The following is a 19,084-nucleotide window of genomic DNA, read 5'->3' as shown; positions in this document are numbered from 1 at the left end:
GTTCCCGGGTGGGAATGGGATTGGATGACTTATTGTATATACTCGGATGATAGAACCCAACGATATGATATGGCTAGACTAGTAACACTTATTGAACTGATCTTCGCACACCTGCCAAGGGTTGGCCGCGATATTATGACTGACTTCGCACACCTACCTTAGAAAGGCCGCGAACTAAATTTACTAATCTTCGCACACCTGCCTGGGAGGCCACGATACACATAAACCTAGTCTAGAATACTTGGGAAGAACATCCCCAAATCTTCGCATACCTGCCTGGGAGGCCGCGATGAAAACTAATACGATACATGACATAACGAACGAACATACTTCTACTCACACTATACTATTACTGAACTATTAACTGTGAACTCGCTCAACTAGTTGTTGACTCTCTATTACATGCCTTGCAGGCTTATAGGTGCATATCCAAGGAACTTGCTGTCTGGGAAGCTGGAGTGGTCATGGGTCGAGACACATGGAAACGCAACACAAGAACTAAGAACTTACATGTGGTTTTATAAACACTCATTGAGTTAAATAAGCTTCCGCTGTAAACTGTGAAATATTGTGATATTGTAACACTTGTTGTTTATAAATGAAAGTATTATTCACCTATACTTATGAGTTCAATGTGATTGATGGTTAAGATCCTGGTCAGTCACGCCTCCAAGCGGTGGTACTCCGCATGTGGATTTTGGGGGTGTGACAGATTGGTATCAGAGCCATTGGTTATAGTGAACTTGGTTTTAAAAAGGGAAACTGTTTTTGTAAAACCAGACTATAACCGGACAGTTCTGAAAACGAGAATACGACCATGATACTCAGCTCCATATTGCAAGGTTCGTCTCTCTTATACTCATTGTACTACATAACTAGTGAACACCTACATACGATATTGCATGTGATTGCACGCTTAGCACCACGATACGAATTCATGTACATTTTCACGTAATAAGAGACCGATAGGGTGGTCATTCCCTAAACCTTCATAACTTACACTACTTGATACTCTTTGAAATCTACTCGAGTGTGGGGAACCATTTGACATGAGTTAAGAGGAGCTGAGATGAACATGCAAATCACGATATTATTGTGGGTGCACACATAATAATATTGTGGGGTGCATGTGAGTCCCAGTAAGGCTTAACAAGTGGAAAAAGGGTTCTGTCCCGTTATTTGATCTGTGTGAAACATAACCAACCTATAGGGGCCATAGCAGTAGTTGTCTCCCTACTCAAACTTAAACGCGAACTTCTCATTTATCGTTGGATTCTTTCGAAACTCGATGCTGTCGAGTGTTACCCAAACACCCATCAGAACACCTAGCGAACCGTGTAGAATGTTAGGTGCTTATACGAACGTCCCTGAGTTGGATGTCCCCGCGTCGAATGATTGAACGATACCTTTCCTACTCCTTCTCGTTTATTGAAACTCATGGATTGACGTCTCCGATCCCGAAGCGTGATCACTTCTGCAAAACTCTCGCCTCAGACGGTGAACTACTCGAACCACACGCAACGATGACGGGCCGGAGGATGAGCGTAACCCCCTACCGATCTCAGCACGGACTAAGTTAAAACGTCATCAACCCAAGGAAACAATGACAGTTTTGGGAACTCTAGTAGTAGTAGCAACAACACTGGATGTGGCACTCGCGATGGGCATTTAGGATTGGTGTGGACAACGCTAAGATTGTAACAACATGGTGGCCTTCGTGCCCTTAGTAATAAACCACTTCGTCACAGTTCGGCTCAACCCTGGTACATCTCGAAACCGAACCTGCTATGGAAACGGCAGATGGCGAGCCTATTGAAACCTTATATGGGTGTAGGAATGCAAACTTGACCTTGTGGGACAAGTGCTCAACGTCGACCCTTCTTCTGCTACCCTAGATAGATTTGATGCGGTAGCCGTGTGGATTGGCTACCCAGGTATCGTATGCATACACTCAGTGAGAAGAAAACTTTGTGCGGAGAAACATTACCTACTGCAGCGTGTCAGAGTGGCACAACGGTTAACTTCATTTCAGCAAGAAGGACCCGGAGTGTCTACGGAAGGATTACCCAGCGACGATAACCCTCAGCACGGATATCAAGACTAAGGAAAGGAGGATCGAGGATCCACCAATTATTCGTGACTTCTCCCTAAATGTTACCTGAAGAACTGTCAGGTTTATCTACACGTCGACAGGTGGGATGTCAGACCAGTATCATGCTAGAAGTAACCCTCGTTATTGGTATATCTTACTACCATACACCAGGAAGGTTGCAGGAACTGCCTAATCAACTCTAAAAATTTTTGGACTCGTGCTTCACTTTAAGGAGCCCCCATTATACGCAAAAAGAGAAGTTACTCAACATGTGTTACGATTATCGAGGAACTCAACAAAGTGACAGTGGAAAGCCGCCATCCTCTTCCACGAATTGATGATCTATTCGACCAGTTGTAAAGGGTCAAGCTACTACTCCAAGATGGACCTGAGGCCAGGTTACCACCAGCTGAGAGTCCGGGTTGAGGACGTCTTCAGAACATGCTTTCAGAACTCGTTACGGCCACTATGAGTTTCTTGTCATGCTACTCGGGTTAACAAACACACCGGCAGTCTTCATGGACCTTATGAACAGAGTGTACAAGCCCTACCTAGATAAGCTTGTGATTGTATCCGTCGACGACATTCTGATTTACTCCAAGAGTCAGGAGGAACACGAGCAGCATTTACGATTGATTTTGGAACTCCTTCGAACAGAGCAGTTGTACGCCAAGTTTTCAAAATGCGACTTCTAGCTTCGTGAAGTCCACTTTCTAGGCCACGTGGTAAACAAGGATGCGATTCATGTTGATCCATCCAAGGTAGATTCGATCAGAAATTGGCCTGCGCCTCGTACACCAACGGAAATACGCCAATTCTTGGGTTTGGCGGGTTACTACAGACGATTTATCGAAGACTTCTCGAAGATCGCGCAGCCACTTACGCTACTGACACAGAAGGGTGTCACCTACCGCTGGGGAGATTCCCAGGAAACCGCTTTCCAGTATCTGAAGGATAGGCTTTGCAGCGCACCTATTCTCTCATTGCCAGAGGGCACAGATGATTTTGTGGTCTACTGTGACGCATCGATACAGGGGCTTGGTTGTGTATTGATGCAACGGGATAAAGTTATTGCTTACGCTTCGCGGCAACTCAATATTCACAAACGAAACTACACGACGCACGATTTAGAGCCGGGAGCTGTTGTTTTCGCGCTTAAGATATGGCGACACTACCTGTACAGTACCAAGTGCACAATTTACACAGATCACAGGAGTCTCGAGCATATCCTTAAGCAAAAGGATTTGAACATGCGTCAACGAAGATGGGTTGAACTTCTGAACGATTACGAATGCGTCATCAAGTACCATCCAGGCAAGGCCAATGTTGTGGCTGATGCCCTCAGTCGGAAAGATACTACACCTAGGCGTGTACGAGCTTTGCAACTCACCATTCAGTCCAGTCTTCCTGCACAGATACGAACTGCTCAGATAGAAGCGTTGAAACCCGAAAACGCCAAGGCTGAAGCCTTACGTGGCTCAAGGCAACGAATGGAACAAAAGAAAGACGGCGCCTACTATGTAACGGGGCGTATTTGGGTCCCACTATATGGCGGATTACGGGAACTTGTGATGGATGAAGCACACAAGTCTCGCTACTCGGTACATCCAGGGTCGGATAAAATGTACCACGATCTCAAAACAACATACTGGTGGCCTAGCATGAAAGGCCACATCGCGACTTACGTCGGCAAGTGTTTGACATGTGCAAAAGTCAAAGTGGAATATCAGAAACCAGTGGGCCTACTTCAGCAACCCAAGATACCGCAATGGAAATGGGAAGAAATTTCCATGGATTTTGTTACAGGCCTACCCAGATCCCAGCGTGGGAATGATACTATATGGGTGATCGTGGATCGACTCACCAAGTCTGCACACTTCCTGGCTATTAAGGAAACGGATAAGTTCTCCACTCTCGCAGACGTTTATCTTAAAGAAGTTGTTTCGAGGCACGGGGTGCCCACCTCCATCATTTCGGATCGGGATGCACGATTCACGTCAGAACTATAGCAAACGATGCACAAATCTTTTGGCTCACGATTAGACATGAGCACAGCATATCATCCTCAGACGGATGGGTAGTCTAAGCGAACGATCCAGACTCTCGAAGACATGCTTCGGGTATGTGTTATTGATTTCGGCAACGGTTTAGGTGGAGTTTTCGTATAGTAACAGTTATCACACCAGCATACAAGCCGCTCCATTCGAGGCATTGTACGGACGTAAATGCCGGTCACCTCTCTATTGGGCAGAGGTGGGGAATAGTCAGATCACGGGTCCAGAGATTGTAGTGGACGCCACGAAAAAGATTGCACAGATACGACAACGCATGGCGACAGCACGCGACCGTCAGAAAGCCTACGCGGACAAGCGTAGGAAGCCTTTGGAATTTCAGGTCGGGGACCGGGTTTTTACTTAAAGTCTCACCCTGGAAGGGTGTGGTACGTTTTGGCAAACGGGGCAAACTAAATCCGCGGTACGTCGGACCATTTGAAATCATAGAAAGAATAGGCAAGGTAGCCTACAGATTAAACCTACCAGCTGAACTCGGGGCAGTTCACAACGTCTTTCACGTGTCGAATCTGAAGAAGTGCCTGTCAGATGAGACCCTCATAGTTCCTCTGAAGGAACTCACTGTCGACGAGCAGTTGCACTTCGTCAAGGAACCAGTAGAAATCACGAACCGGGATGTTAAGGTCCTTAAACACAAGAGAATCCCTCTTGTTCGAGTTCGTTGGAACTCCAAACGTGGCCCAGAGTACACCTGGGAATGCGAAGACCAAATGACAGAAAAGTATCCCCAGTTATTCGGAACCAATACAACCACTACTGAGACTGAAACTACTGCTGCGGAATTTCGGGACGAAATTCCAGATCAACGGGGGGAGGATGTGACACCCCGGGAAAACCAGTGAACGATATAACTTACTGTTAGTGCACCAACAGACTCCCCCTCAGATGTTGATGGAGTCGACTATCGAGTCACAACAATGCTGTGTCTTCACATCTTCAGTCTTGATCAGTCTCTGGGCTTTCTTTCTCTCTATCTTCAGACTCCCCCTCTCGATTTACTGGCATTCCTTTGATCTTCAGCAACATCTTCAGGATCGACGACTGGCTTTCCTGCATAAACTCTACCTCAGAGTAAATTTCTTTCACATACATATTTTAAACATATGAACTTGCACCAATTCACACTCTCTATCAAAGCAAACACAGATTGTGATGAACCACTTGAAAAGGTTAGATTATGAAAACAATTAATTTCATACAAACACTCCCCCTCAAGTATTGCTCATCATGTTTAGCACTCGGAATTTTGAAAATCAGCTATTCAACATCAGTTGTCGAAAATCTTTTTGAATTTTAAAAAATTTATGCTAAAACACACCAAAAATCTTTTTGTATTTTGAAATAAAGAAACTAAAATGCAGAAATAAACTATTTACAAACAATATTTTTGTGAGCTCGTGCAAGAGGATCATATCAGTTTTGAGACAAATCACCAACACCGTTAAGCTTTAAACATACTCAGTTATAAACAATTTACCTAGATTGTCAGTATGTTTGTCCGCTTAAATCTTCACACAAATTTCAATCGATTCGAGATACGATATTAATGTTTTAGAGACTTAAACTTAATTGAGTATCACTCCACTTGAATATACTCCCGTATCCAGATCCCAAATATTCAGTCTTACAGGTGAGTATACCACAGCTGATATCTGTAAAGGGGTTATGTGCGAGGGCCGTGAGAGCTCAGGTCGATACTTCCGTATACGCAGAGAGATGACGGCTTCGACTTTTGGTGGGTCCCCTTTAGAGGATCTTTTTGCATTTCAACAGCAGCGACTATCAATTTTATTGTTTCATCAGCATGCTGAGGGCGGCGCTTTTTCAAGCATTTGCAGAAAGTATTATCTGGGGACTAGGTCAGTACTTCCATACAGCAGAAGTCCCGGGATAATACCCCAGATATCACTGAGTATAAAGACCTAGTATCTCAGAATACGGGACCTTTCAAACAAGATTTCGAGGGTTACCCATATATCCAAGAATAGTTACCCACGAATTAAGCAAGTTTGATTTAGGTTTATATCTCGTTTCAATTTACTAAATGTGCGAAAATCTACTGACACATCCGCAGTAAGATCGTTTATCACATTTTGACTTTCCAATTCTTTAGCGTGTTGTGATAGTCCACTGATGTACTATCATTTCCTCTTTTATGCAACAAAAACTCATTTTTGATATTATCATGTTTTTGACTTTTTTCAAATTTTCTGATGTTTTTGGATTTTCTCTAAAACTTCTTACTCCCCCTAAAATTCAAATACATCTAATGAAAATTGAAAACAAACTATACAGAACATGACAACTGATATCGAATCTCCTCAATTCGCCATTCACTAGGCATAAACAATCAGAACCCCCCCCCCCTATCAACAAACTATTTTCCCATTTAGATTTCAAAACACTTAAGTTTGTTTTAATCAAAATGGTTTTTCCGGAAAATAAGTTTGATTGATTTTACCAATTGTAGATTATCATTTGTAGAAATATCCAACAAATGTTCGGGGTTGTGGTTCATCATCTTGTCTTTCGACCAATGTAGGAAAATACAAGTACAACTTAATGTCCTTGATTTACCATTTGCATTTCAGAAACCTCTGTACCAATTGTAAGAAATACACAAAAAAACCTCTTTACCGTTTGAATGACGTTACCGAATACAACTCTAAGAAAGATGCCGATTCATGCTCCACGCTTACCAACCTGGGAGCTCCGGCAAGTCCTGAGACTTACTGTTCAAAATATGTACCATCCCAGTCACAAACCAGGGATGGTTCAACTTTTTCCTTCTTTGTTTTCTTCTCGTAAAATTCCTTAACCCCTTTGACTTTTCTATCAATCATCTTGCCAAAAATGTGTTTTACACTGGGGTTAAAGACCTTTTCAGCATCAAATTCCTGTTCATCATGATAAAATTGGCTAGAAATCTCAACTTTACCAATTTTCTTTTTATAATTCTCAGCACTAAGTGATGGAAACTCATCATCACTAACACTCGGAACTGAGTTCTCAACTTTTTCATCAGCTTCACATTTTGAAACAACCTGTGGCTCAACTGACTTTGTGGAATCAGATTCATCGCCTGAAGATAGCTCCTCTGATTTCGACCTATCAGAATCATCGCTAGAGCTTTCACTACCCTTCTTCACAACCCATTTCTTGTTTTTAGGTTTGGCTCTCTTCTTGTAAAACCTGTTTGAACTCTCACCAATTTCAAAAATAGAATCTTTGAACAATTTTGTTCTATCAAGTGGTGATTCGAACGCAAACACTTTTTCTGAGATTTTGCGAAAAACTCCCTGTTTTGATTGTATCGCCTGAGAACAATCTTTGGCGATATGTCCAACGTTGTTGCACTTGAAACAGATTCTCGAGTCTTTCTTTAGTTCAGCTTGTTTCTTTTTCAAAAATTCACTGTTCTTTTCCCTCGAGAAACATGTCTTTTCTTCTTCATCAGTTGATGTACCTGAAACAAAGGACATTTTGGATTTAAAATCACGAACATATTTTTCATTTTTCTGTTTTTCTGTAGGTGTAAAACCTAATCCTTTCTTTTTGAAATTACCGCTATGGTTTGATCTCTTTTGGAAATCTGAACCACAACCGTAATTCTTTTTCTTGTTTAATCTCTGTTGTACTCTTGAGGTGTATTTTTTAGGTTTTTCATTAAGAAATAAGTCTTTAATTTCAGAAATATTGATTTCTGTGAGTTTGAAAACCTTGTTTAGCAATTCAGTTTTGACACCCCTTAATGGAAATTCCTCATCAGAATATAATTTGTCCGAATTATTCAAAGTATAAGCAACTTTAAACAATCCATCATCCAAATTAGATTTTTATAACAGGAATTTTCTATCATAAACCAATTTTCCCTGTTTTTCTGTTTGACTCGGAGCTTTTGACTCAGATTTTGATTCTGACGCGGACTCCGACTTTGACTCTTCACTGTCATCACTATCTAACACATGATCCACAACTTTCTTCATCAATTGAGACTGTTGATCAGTGTCAGATGATGTAAACACGACATCAATACTTTCTGGAAGATTAACCGATGACTCTGACTCCCACTGTAAATTTGTAGCCTTTTTGACTCTTTCATCGTTAGGATGTCTAGGCAAATATCCGTTTTCCAGTGGAGGTGGACATCTGTTATAACTAACACTTTTCTTCTTACCAGATGAACTCATTTCAGTGTCTTTCTTCCTGTCACTCTTCTTCTTATCAGCAATCTTCTCACCAGCATCAACTCCAGCTGCATTCTTTTCAGTTACATCATCCTCTTCCCATACCTTCATGCTCTCAACAGTCGGATAAATCCTGTCAATCACATAGGAAGTACATGAGTAACTTTTCAATAAACGATTTACTCTTTCAGTTTCAATTCATTGCAGCTCAAGCTTCTGTTCTAAAGCAGCACATTTTTCAATGTAATTGTTTACAATTTTTTGTTTTGTCATAAACGCTCCCTGAAGAGTCTTCATAGCAACAGCTTGTTCTTCACTCGTTTGATTGTACTGATTCATTGTCTTGTTCAGCACATCATATGACTCCTTCAGACGGTTTAAGTTGTGCATCAACTCGTTGTTTTGCTTTTTCACAATCTCACAGTTTTCACATTTTACCGGAACTTCTTTTGCATCAACTTGTTCTTCAACTTTAAACTTAGGCACTTCTGTCATCTTTTGCCTTCTTACCACCGGCACTTCTTCATCATCACTACTCACCGGTGTCTTAATCTTTTTCTTTTTCTTTTCCTTCTTGACTTTTTCGTCTTCGCTATCACTCTCAGCAAGCAGCTTCATATCTTCTCTGTATTTTCTCGCCCAATACTCTGTATCATCATCACTATCATCTACAATCTTTGCTGTAAATGCAGTGTAAGCTGTAGTTTGATCAGGAACATAATCATCCCAAGTAAACTTTCCCCAGCTAAAATCTTCTGGTAATCTCTCATCATCTTGATCAATTATCAAAGCACTACCATCTTTTCTTTTTCCACAATCATAACTGCTTACACAAGCTCTTTTTCCGGTATCTTCAATCACATCTCTTCCGTGTGCAGTCTGAGCTTGATGTTTCTGTTGTTGAGATGATTGACCAACTTGGTGATAGATGGCTTTGCGATAATAATCGTTGTTGTTGTTGAACGGATTTTGAGCTCCACTTGCTTCTCGGTTTGTGCACTCCCTCTTGAAGTGTCCTTTTGCCCTGCACCGAAAACAAGTGACTTTAGATTTATCAAAACCTAAAGTAGAAACGTTCGCATCACGAAGATCATCTCTCCCCGTGATTTGTTTGAACTTCTCAGCTCTCCGTAAAACACTAGCCAGACACCACTTTATGTCCATCAGCTCCATCTCTTCAGCATCTATCTGGTCGTAGTCTTCTTTGGTTAGCATTGGATTGCCGATACGACCTGCAACAAAACAAGTGTAAGATTCCAAAACCATTCCTAATAAAGACATTTGGTTTTTGGCAATTTCTTCAGGATAATCTTGATCATTCTCAAGATTCAATACAATGTTGCACTGTAACTTTCTCCCATTTTTAGTTGCAGAGATGTTTGGATCGAATGATGGAAATGAAGTAAAGCTGGTTTTGCTGCATGATCCAGATGATTGGCTTTCAGATAAGCTCTTGGCACTCATACCAGTAACAATCTTTGGAGATGAATTCGACGATTTTTCATTTACCCCAGCTTTATAATATAACCCGATGTCTTGTTCACCATCGAAGTCTTTCATTCTAATCACTTTCCTCTGTTCCATTTCTTGAGCTTCGATCTTTTCGATGAACTTACTGAGCGTCAGATTGCTAAAACCTTTTTTGTTTCTAAGCATCATCAAATATGTGCCCCAACTCTCATATGGCAACGCATCAGCAAGTTTGTCGATCAACTCTTCATTACTCTTTTCAATGCTCAACCTTTTCATATTTGCAAGCAGATTACAATAACGTTCAATAATCTCTCTCGTACTCTCATTTTTCAACCCACGAAAAAGATCAAATTCTTTCTTTAGAAGCGACTTCTTGCTTTTAACCATCTCTTCACTTCCCCTAAACTTCGAACGTAATGCTTTCCAGATTGAGTAAGACGTCCCATTATGCTGTAGCAGAACCATGATATCTTCTTTCACTGCCTGTTGAAGAAGACTTAGCATCATTTTCTCATTTTTGTACTTCTTCCTCTCATCATCTCTAAGATCTTTGATTGGAACTGGCTCTTCATCACTATTCAATGGTCGAATATACTTTGTTTCCACGCATTCCCAAGCGTCAAGATAATTCGCTTGCACCCAATTCTCAAACCGACCTTCCCAACCTTTGTATTCTTCGATGTTCATTAACTTGGGAGGTTTTTGCATTGTTCCGGTTTCGTTTTCGAGCATTGTGGTTTGAACAGCAGTGATTGGGGTACTCGGAGTAGCGAATGCGTTGTAAAAATCAGAATCCATGCTTCAAGAGTCAGATGATATTTCGGAAAATACCTGAAAACATACAAACAAAAAACACAATCAGTTTAAAGATTTATCAAATAATGGAAACGAACTGGTACTCGAACTGATGATCAATTCTGTGCGTATTGAGGGTTGACACACTGAGCGGACAGCGATGACTCGGATCAAATACAGATGACTTGACACTTTTTCGTTTATTGTAAAAAGCGTCAAATTAATGAGAAAAGAGAATTAAAGTGATATCTAGCTGTTTCTACATCAGGTACTTGTTTTCCGCACCTGTATCTGATCAAACTCCTCTGATTGACTCGTTCGGGTCAGATTCCGATCCTACAATTGACTCGATAGTCGACTCCATCAACATCTGAGGGGGAGTCTGTTGGTGCACTACATCTGTTGATTTCGTCTTAGATCGAGTCTGTCATTGTATTGTATAGATTAGGGCGCTTTTACGAGAAAACAGGAGAGTTTAGACGTTTTAGTGTCTTGGACCGCTTATTCGGACATGCCGAATAAGAGGTCCACATCACAAATTCTTGGACCCCTTATACGGACATTCTTGGACCGCTTATTTGTCACGTCCGTATAAGCGGTCCACAATTCCTATATATACCATATGAGAGGTCCACAATTGTAACTTCCGAAATTCCATACCGAGGTGCTGCCGGTGTGAGAACTGAATGTAAAAGGTGTCAAATTAATGAGAAAAGAGAATTAAAGAGATATCTAGCTGTTTCTACGTCAGGTACTTGTTTTCCGCACCTGTATCTGATCAAACTCCTCTGATTGACTCGTCCGGGTCAGATTCCGATCCTACACTTACCTAGCTTCCTCAGTGAGTGCGTACCAAATTTCGGGACGAAATTTCTTTTAAGTTGGGGATAATGTGACAACTCGTATTTTGGACCTATCGTGTGTAACGTTACGTATTGATGTGAACTATACTAATTGAATGAATGCATGTTTATGTGATATGTGCTTCTATTGATTGTTACAAATTAAATTCTTGTATGTATGTAACGAGCCCAAACCGCACAAGACTCGCCAACCGCACAAGCCACTCGGGCTTTACACTTATACGCGGACCAAGGGCGGCCCATTGAGGGGTCCGGCCCACTCACCTTAGGCGCATAATACATGAGATGGTTGTAACCATCTCACACTTGTACCAAACACCATAACACACAAAGAAACCCTAAAGCTCTCACTTCCTCTCGTGAAGCCGGCGGACCCTCTCCATCGAAGATCTTCTCTGATTTGGATCAATCCTTGTTCACTGTCTTAATCGGTTAGTGTTGTGTTTGTGTTTTCGTGATTGAATGATGTTATGTTTCCACGTTTTGTCTTAGCCGATTAGGGTTGATTGTATGAATTGTTTACGTGTTGTATTAGAATCGGATGAGTGTTAATCGGCTGTTATATGATGTTATTCGGATGGATGTTGTTATGTTAGTATGCATGTTAGGGATCAAGAATATGAATCACGATAATAATGGTATGAATTTTGTTCATATGTTTGATGATAGGGTTCATAGGGATTTAAGAATAGTTGCCTTGTTTGATCGAGAATTAGCATGATTTGTAACTGATTAGTTGTTGATTGATAATCATGGTTATGGAAACTATTGAAATTGGTCAAAAGGAATTAATTGAAATTGTAACCGATTGCCTTGTTTTACGGAATGCTTAATCTGACCACACAAGCCGGATCGCACAAAACTTCTTGATCGTAATAGAGGTCCACTCGCACAAGGGCAACCACACAAGATAGTTGCACAATATGGCTACAATCGCACAAGCCTTCCCAATCGCACATGGTTGCCCGGTCGCACAAGATCCTTTGGATCGCACTAGTTGAAATGTCTGTTAATATGTTGGGCCGCACACACATAGGTGAATGTTACTAAACTGTTGGGCCTTAAAGCCCAAGACACAAGCACACAACCCAATCGGATCGTACAAGACACATGGATTGCACAAGATGGACTATTACTTATATGTTTGGACCGTGTATTTGTAATCAGTAGTGTTTGGGCTTTCTGATTTCTGGGCCGGGTACTATTGGACTTCAACGGGTGGATCGCACAAGGTGGTTAGACATGTGCGAGCCCAAAATCTTGCATACGATATTAACTGTTGAATGTGAAGATGTGTGTTACCATGATTCGTATGTGTTTCTTGCATGTTATTTGTTTGGGCCTGTTTTCTAATGGGTTTATTTAAATCGCACAAGTATGAATATGATATGCTCTTGACTATTAACGTATCAAACGTGTTGCCATGAACTATACGTGCTCGTAACGTGTTAACTTGTGTGAAACCTATGTGCATTACTTGAAGTCAAAACCTGACTTGTATGGTAACCCTGTTAGGACGTGGTTGACCACTCGTAGTTCAAGAAAACCTTTTGTGTATCTGCCGAGCAAACCAAGATGAGTTCACACAGCCAAGGCATGGGGTTCCCGGGTGGGAATGGGATTGGATGACTTATTGTATATACTCAGATGATAGAACCCAACGATATGATATGGCTAGACTAGTAACACTTATTGAACTGATCTTCGCACACCTGCCAAGGGTTGGCCGCGATATTATGACTGACTTCGCACACCTGCCTTAGAAAGGCCGCGAACTAAATTTACTAATCTTCGCACACCTGCCTGGGAGGCCACGATACACATAAACCTAGTCTAGAATACTTGGGAAGAACATCCCCAAATCTTCGCATACCGGCCTGGGAGGCCGCGATGAAAACTAATACGATACATGACATAACGAACGAACATACTTCTACTCACACTATACTATTACTGAACTATTAACTGTGAACTCGCTCAACTAGTTGTTGACTCTCTATTACATGCCTTGCAGGCTTATAGGTGCATATCCAAGGAACTTGCTGTCTGGGAAGCTGGAGTGGTCATGGGTCGAGACACATGGAAACGCAACACAAGAACTAAGAACTCACATGTGGTTTTATAAACACTCATTGAGTTAAATAAGCTTCCGCTGTAAACTGTGAAATATTGTGATATTGTAACACTTGTTGTTTATAAATGAAAGTATTATTCACCTATACTTATGAGTTCAATGTGATTGATGGTTAAGATCCTGGTCAGTCACGCCTCCAAGCGGTGGTACTCCGCATGTGGATTTTGGGGGTGTGACACATAACATCCTCTCTAACCGATTGTTGTAAAAATGCTACCATTTTTAGTTCATCAGAATGTTTTTCTTTTTTGATTTTTGAGTATTTTGGAATAGGACGTAATTCATTTTGTTCGTTTACAGGTTTTTTATATCCATAAGTCATCATTATCCAACTCTCATAGGCATACACCTTCACCCAGTTCTCAAAACGAGTACTCCACCAATGATAATCTTCTATGTTCATTAGCTTAGGTGGTCGTTGATGATTTCCGTACAAAGCATCATTCTTAAGACTCTCGAAAATAGCACTCAAAACTATTCCGGGATTGGTTTAGTCGTTGTTTCAGATATATACGCGTTGTAGAACATGTTATAGAATTCTTCAGCCATGATCACCTACAAACACACAAACACTTGATCAATCTTGAAAATTTCACAAAACAAAATATTTGGTTCGGATGGACCCGTCCGGATGTGGTTTTGGTCCGGATGAACTATTGGTCTGGATGGAGATTTGATCCGGATGAACCTTTAGTCCAAATGAAGATTTTGGTCCGGATGGACTTTCTTCCGAATGAACAAATCTTTAAACAGAAACACTTAGGAAAACTCTACCCGTCCAGATGGACTACTCTATCCATCCAGATGGATGATGATGTCATCAAACATGGTTCCGAAATTCATGATTTTTACAAATTTGAGTATGATTTTTTTTGGAAATTTGATCTGAAACTTTCTAGGATTTGTTAAAACAGATTTTCGCACAACATACTGAAAATTTAGTTAATTTTAACCATGAAATCTTTGTGAATCTGAGATTTTAAGATCAAAGAGAAATGTAAATGATGAGTAGAAGAAGAAGATAAGGATTTGTCTCTGAATCTGATGAAACTGATGAATCTTCATGTCTTCAATCCTTGCAATCAAGCACCTTGCTCTGATACCACTTGTGAATTTAGGATCTTGATGAATTCATTGATCGTTGACTGAGTACCGACACGTGAACTGTGCGGAATCCAATCATGTATGTGGACAGAAGACAAGAACGCAATTATAAGCTGATTTCGATTACTGATATAACAGTTACAAAATCGAGACATCAAACGGACAGAGTTTCCCCACTCAAGTCACGAAAAGTTACAAATGAAAAAGACCTACTCTCCTATTTATAGGCAAGATTCATCTGGATGGATCAAGGTAGTGGATGGCCTCATCCGAACGGATGGACCTCATCCGGATGGATGGGTTTCTAGATGGACAAAACTGCATTCGTCTGACAAAACTATATGTCCATCCATCCGAATGGACTTCAATGCATGTTACTTATGCCTTTTGCTCTGTTCAATACCGGTCTTGTATCATCTGACAAAGCTACGTTACGTGATTGACGCAAGCGATAGACATATGTATTCACATTCGCTCCAGAAACATATGTGAAAATAGAAATGTCACCATAAAAATGCCTGTGAGTAACATAGGATTTGTGATGAAGATTCATGGCATTGAATGTTAAAAGAAATATTTAACTAAAAAGTAGCCATGAGCCTTTATAAAAATGTTTTCTTTTATGAAATCATTCGAAAATCAAATGATTTAAAAGAAATGATGCATGGTTAAATAAATACCCAAATGAAAATGACTTGTATCAAATATGTCATGTCTTGTATGAAAATGTCATGTCTTATATAAAAATGTCATAACATTCTCATTGTTCGATGTGATTTAGATAACGCTACAATATGTAATATAATAAAAGCAACTTATATATAGGAAGTACCAGCGGCATATCCACCATGCTTTTATCATATTACACACTCCTCGTTATCTAAGTCAATTACTAAAAACTAATGTCTTGTGTATACCAATGTCATGTATACACAATGTCTTGTATAAACCAAGTATTGTGTAAACCAAACGTGTTGTTTAATGTCTTGTATGGTAAATAAAAGGTCTTTGCTTAAACCATAGGAAATAATGTCTTGTATAACGAAAATGTCTTGTATAAAACAATGTTTTTGAATGAACAAGGGTTTTGTTTAATAAAAGGTTTTGTTTTATAAACCATTACTTTTATTGTATAAACATTTATTAGGTTTGTTGGCCAATACATTCAAGCCTTGTTGACTGTCGGATAAACGTTATCAGGTCAAAGGTTTATCAATGTTCATCGGATTCCGTCGTTCCCTAAGGTCACTTCCAAACAAACCTAGGAAGCGGGAACGGGATTCTCAATCCTATGGTACCATTACATACTACCGTCGGCGTGATCAATGTTAATGAATGTATCATTGTCGAGTTCAACGCACCAAACTATCTTGAACAATGTAAACATGTCGTGAAAATGTTTTGAAACCACATACTAGGTATGCTAGGTCAACATACGAATCAAAAGGTCTTTGAAAACCATGTACTAGGTATACTAGGTCAACATACAAAGCAAAATGTATTTGAAAACCGTGTGCTAGGTATGCTAGGTCAACATACGAAGTAAAATGTATTTGAAAACCGTGTGCTAGGTATGCTAGGTCAACATACGAAGCAAAATGTATTTGAATTCATGTACTATATGTACTAAGTAAACAATTCATGTATAATGTCATGAAAACAACAAAGTAACGATAGGCACATATGAATCACCCCAAAATATTTTAAAATGAAAAAGAGGGGACTATGTACTCACTTGGGATTATGTAAATGTCACACCACGGCCGCGTCAAAACAACAAACCGCGGCGGAAACGCCGTGGAGTGAGGTGACAGAATTATTGTTTCAACAACAATGGCAATTTAAGTTATGTATTATTAAATAAAGAGTTTACATTGTCTTTAACTTCAAACTAAAATAACATAATTAACTGTCTTTTAAATCACTAAGGCCCGAGTCCGCCTAAGTGACGCACAAACACCATCATGCATTAGCACCTGAAAACACATGTAAAAATAGATACGTCAGCATAAAAATGCCTGTGAGATACATAGGTTTTGTTTATGCAGATTCATGACTTGTGGTTTGAAAAGTGTTTAATAAAATGTAGTCATGAACCTTGTAAAAATGTTTTCCTTGTTAAAACCATATGAAACTCGATGTGGAAATCAAATAACAATGAAAGGAAAATGCATGGTTAAATGAATAACCAAGTAGAAGTGAATTTGTATAAAAATGTATACTTTGTAAAACAATGTCATGTTCTTGTAAAAATTTTTCATGTCTTGTCCAAGTGATTTAGATAACGCAACAATGTATAATACGATAAAAGCACTTATATATAGGAAGTACCAGCGGCGTATCCACCATGCTTTTATCATATAACACATAGCCCCGTTACATAAGTCACTTATCAATAACCAACCAAAATGTTATGTTAAATGTCAAAATGTTTATGTATAAACCATGTATAATGTCATGTGTATAACTATATTATGTATAACTAACGAAATGCATAGCAAGTAGGAAATCATCTACTTAAACTATGTGATGCTGTCAATGTGTAACAAATGCCATGTATGGTGAATAACTAGAAGCTACTCAACCCCATAGAAAATGTACAAAACAATGTTTTTGAATAAACCTAAGTTTAAATCAAATGTTATGTTTTGCAGAAAAAAAAATGCTTTATGATTACAAACATTTATGCAGTAATGTTAATCGCATACATTCAAGCCTTGCGACTGTGGCGACAAACCCTTAAACGAATTAAAGGTTTATCTAAATTATGTAATCGGATTCTGTCATTCCCAACTTCCAAACTAACCTAGGAAGTCGGAAACGGGAGTTGTCAATTCCTATGGTACAATTACATAAGTCCGAGCGACGTGATCAATGTTAATGAATGTATTATTGTCCCGATTTAACATACCAAATGTCATAACCAATGTAGCATATGAAAACCATGTACTAGGAATGCTAAGTAAACATGCCTAGTAGAAATGTTCATGTAAAACAATGTGTTCCATATGTTAAGTAAACATATGCAACAAATGTGTAATAAAACAATATGCTAGCATGCTTGACATACATAGCAAAACACAATTGAAAGCATGTACTATAAGTGTACTAGGTGAAACTAGCATGTTTATGTCATAAAAGCATGAAATGCACGAAAGTAACACGTATGTACATGTGTATCACCCCAAAGTATTTGAAAACGGTAAAAGAGGGGAACTATGTACTCACTCGGGATTGCTAATTAGCCTTGAGAATAAGACCAATTTAAGCTCCAAGTATCACGGAATCAACCGGCACCTAGTATAGGTAACTATGTTAATAAATCGGCTCCTAAATCGGGAGATAGGATAGAATGAGGTTCTATAAATCAAATGAGTAATTGAACTCATATGGATGATTTAATAGGCCCTACATTCTGATTGGAAAGTCTACCTAAGTGCTTTTGACCCGTTTCGACACATTATGGTAACATAAGCTACTATAAGGCGTCGTTAGCATAATACTATGTTCGGATGGTAATCTATGTGCTATGTCAAGTCTTACATGCCCAATTATCCCTAAACATGTTACTAAATCAGCTTATATGTCAAAAATATGTTCACATAGGCAAAATACAGATTTTAGCTTCAAATGGGCATTTTGGTCATTTCCTATGGGCATACAAGCTAACTAGCAAATGACTAACCAATCCTATGTGATCATATGGTATAACCTCAGTGGTTATTCCCTATGCAACTATGATCACTAACTAAGCTTGGTCGGACCCTAAAGATCGACCAAACGGGTCGGGTTCGAAAGTGTAAGCAGTTGTTTAGACCGCTTAACTCACGACCCTAAACAAGCACTAAACTAACAGTGTCGAGTTAAACATGTCAAGACATGTTTAACCTACTGATTTGGTATCAAAACAAGGTGTTTTGATACCCTAAAGTAGTTCCGTTGCAAAATGCGTGCTAAAACGCATTTTGACCGAAACTTTGACTCGACACTACACCTAGCTAACGTGGTAATCAGCGGCTATAATCACGAAGGACTACAACTATCGTGATTACAATCACGTTTCAAAGTTCAATTGAACTTTGACTTGACTAATTGATGGTCAAAACCGAAAGTCAGACTGTTGGCCAAACTGTTTGACTTTCTGCACTAACATAAAGAAAAGCAATAAAAGTAATGAAAGAATGCTCACTAAGGGTCCTTGCTATCTTTTCTACAAAGAAGACAAAGTCCCAATCAGCTTAGGAGAGCTCCAAAGCAGATTGTAGAGAGGGGAAATGAGAAATGAGCAAGGAATTCAAATGAATGGCCTTGCTATTTATAGTAGAGCATGAAGAACAAGATCATGACACTTGTTTGTGTAACCT

This window comes from Helianthus annuus, chromosome 7, assembly GCF_002127325.2.
Source record: "Helianthus annuus cultivar XRQ/B chromosome 7, HanXRQr2.0-SUNRISE, whole genome shotgun sequence".
Classification (NCBI taxonomy): Eukaryota; Viridiplantae; Streptophyta; class Magnoliopsida; order Asterales; family Asteraceae; genus Helianthus; species Helianthus annuus.
The sequence above is the reverse complement of the archived record's forward strand: the minus strand, read 5'-3'. Positions refer to the sequence as shown.